Genomic DNA, 3,489 nt, shown 5'->3' on the forward strand with positions numbered 1-3,489 from the left:
TCTTAGTCCTAGCTTGGGTGGAGAGGGGGCTTGGCCGCTGATCATTAGTATATATGGTCAGTCTCTAGGACATTGTCCTGCTTGATAGGGCAATGTCACTGTCCCTTGCCATTCATGAGCGTCCTTTAAATCTTTAAGCCTTTAAGTGTAAATGAGTAAGATACGGTGTTTTTATTTTCAGAGTATCCTTATTATTATTATTATTATCATTATTATTATTACTGGCTAAGCTACAACCCTAATTGGAGAAGCAAGATGCTATATGCCCAAGGGCTCCAACAGGGAAAAATAGCTCGGTGAGGAAAGGAAATAAGGAAATAAATAAACTATATGAGAAGTAATGAATGATTATTAAAAAAGATTTTAAGATCAGTAACATTAAAATAGCTGTCAAATAAAGAAAGACTTATGTCAGCCTATTCAACTTAAAAAACATTCGTTGCAAGTTTGAACTTCTGAAATAAAGTAATAATTATTTCACACTAAGAAAAATATACCGCGTAATCTCTTTATGATTTGGCAAATCTCTCAAAGGAGGATCACCCTTTGAAATACGGAAGTTTATATATTTAATCCGTGCTTGATTGCAACGAGATTTGGGTCTTGCTGTAGAAGACTCGCCTTTTGATATACGGAAGCTTATAGCTCTTCTTAAAAACTTGGTAGAAATCCAGGTATTTCATCGGAAGTAAAAAGTCTCTCCATTTGTTAAAAGTCTCTCCATTTGTTAACTAGAAGGGCGCCAGTAAGGAGAATGCCTCCGCTAAGCCAAGTAGTTTTATTTTGCTCTTAACTCCGCAACGTACTCGTACTCCGATGTATTTTCTTCAAAATCTAAATGATTTTTCCACTAAGTTTAGTTGAAATTTGTTCCGGTAGTTCTTGCCTAATATCGTTCACAAACAACAAAATAAACTAAAAAAACATTTGCCACTTATTTAACATTGTGATTATTTTCAATTATATCGATGTACTTTATCCAGAATGTTACAGATTCATCCTTAGGTCATAATCAACATGACTACTGAGTTTGGTCCAAATCGGTACAATAGTTTCCGTGTAAAGTTGCTCACAAACAAATAAACAAACGAAGACGTGGGTGAATACATACCCTTCGCAAAATCTTCTATTTTGGCGATAAAAGATTTGAATAGAAAAAGCAGAAATGTAAGACTAAAATGAATATAAGTAAAAATAAAATAATGTTCAATGAAAAGGCAGAGACAACCAATAAGAGTTATGGACCAACCTCTAGACAATGCTTATGTATTTACACACTTGGAACAGGGAGTAAGTGTTTCCCCAGGACACGATACCGAAATTAAAAGAAGGATAAGTATGGGATGGTGAGCATTTGGTAAACAAAATGAGATTATGAAACGTTAAACGCCACTTCTCTAAAAAGAAAAAGATTTAATCCGATGGTCCTACCAGTTTTAACTTGTTCATTAGAAACTTGTAGCCTTACAAAAGCCAAAGAACATAAGCTAGTTACAACTTAAAGACCTATGGAGCCATGGAAATAATAAAAAGTGGAACATCTTGTTTTGAAAAGTCCAACGCATCAGGAAGGAAGTACTGAGTTGACGTGATGTTTCCAGCTTAACTTGGCTCTTTGCTATTAATAAAACAAGAGGAGTCAGTCGCTTATGAAGGAATTCCAGCTATGGTTGGAATGCACCTCGTATCCAAGTACACAGAATGAAGGCTATTCTGTGAAATACCGGAGATTCCGTGTTTAAAAATATCGAATATATGAAGTGATGAGTTGTAAGACTCTTATTATTATTATTATTATTATTATTATTATTATTATTATTATTATTATTATAATTCTTATCATTATTATTAGCTAAGCTACAACCCTAGTTGGAAAAGCGGGATGCTAAAAGCCCAAGGGCTCCTACAGGAAAAATAGCCAAGTGAGGAAAGGAAATAAGGAAATACATAAACTATACGATGTGGTGAGTTGTAACTCTTATTATTATTATTATTATTATTATTATTATTATTATTATTATTATTACTAGTTACGCTACAACCCTAGATGGAAAAGCAGGATGCTATAAGCCCAAGGGCTCCAACTGGGAAAATTAGCCTAGTAAGGAAAGGATATGCGGAAATAAATAAACTAAAATGTCTTTTCAGCTTTTACTCCTGATGCCTGGAAGAGGATCTTGCTAGAATTAGTAAGGACCGGCAGGGGCCACTTGGCTTAGTTAGATAAGCACTGCGCATCACAAGGAACTGGCTATCCTTTGATGAATTTAGCCAATGAATCCTCTATGAATTAAGTCAGTCTATGAAGCCCTTTACGTCAATAGGCGTAGGAGATGATGATGATGATGATGACAAGAGAAGTAATAAACAATTAGAATAAAGTATTGTATGAACAGTAACAACATTAAAATAGACTTTTTATATATAAACTATAAAAACTTTAAAAAGGGCAAGAGGAAAAGAAATAAGATAAAATAGTGTACCTTAGTGTACCCTCAAAAATAAAAAATAATCATTGTGATTCAAAATTCATTTAAAAGTCCATATAAACTTTACGGTGTGAAAAAATGTGTGAATATTTAAAAGCTTGGTAGTGTAAACTCAGGAAGTGTAATATTAGTTAATTTTGAATAGCTTATAAACTTATCATCAGTGGCCAAACTTTAAAGGTTGCTCATGAATGGCAGAAGCAAGAGACAGGACTATGGCCTAGAGCAATGGTTCCCAAACTGGGGGGAAATTTCCCCCTGAGGGGAAATTCGAAGCTTCCAGGAGGGAAATAATTACACTACCTACTAACTAAAACAAGTAGAAGAGCAAACAAAAGTCCTTTTATTTGTTATTAATTGGCTCCATGGCTATGCTTAGTTCTTACTAACTGCTCTCTATCCAATTTACTATGTAAATTATATGTTTATCAGAGATTATGAAAAGTAAAACGCCACTTTCTCTAAAAAGAAAAAGATTTAATCCGATGGTCCTTTTAGTTATAACTTGTTCATTATAACAAGCACATTTGAAAAATAAATTAGTAAATAGTCTCAAGTTTGTTTTAACTACTTTTTCCCTCATACACATGAAGGGGGGGGGGGATCTGGATGGTTGAACTGGGTGCAGGGGGAAATGACAGAAAAAAAGTTTGGGAACCACTGGCCCAGAGACTGACCGTAGATACATATGATTATTGCCCAAGACCCTCTCCATCCAAGCTAGGGCCAGGGAGGGCCAGGCAATGGCTGCTGATGACTCAGCAGGTAGACCTCTAGGCTTCCTGAACACCCCACCCTCTGCCCTTGCTCACAAGGATGGTGAGGTTGCAGATACTACTATAAACTATCGAGCTTGAGCAGATCTCGAACCCCCGTCCAACAGATTGCGATGCATGGACATTTCCAATAAGTGAGAAGATGAAATAAATGAATGAATTACATAATCGAAATAGGTTTATTCAAAGTCAAACAAACTTAGTCCGTCATTTAGATGATAATG

The sequence above is a fragment of the Palaemon carinicauda genome, chromosome 42, assembly GCF_036898095.1.
Source record: "Palaemon carinicauda isolate YSFRI2023 chromosome 42, ASM3689809v2, whole genome shotgun sequence".
In the NCBI taxonomy this organism is placed as follows: domain Eukaryota; kingdom Metazoa; phylum Arthropoda; class Malacostraca; order Decapoda; family Palaemonidae; genus Palaemon; species Palaemon carinicauda.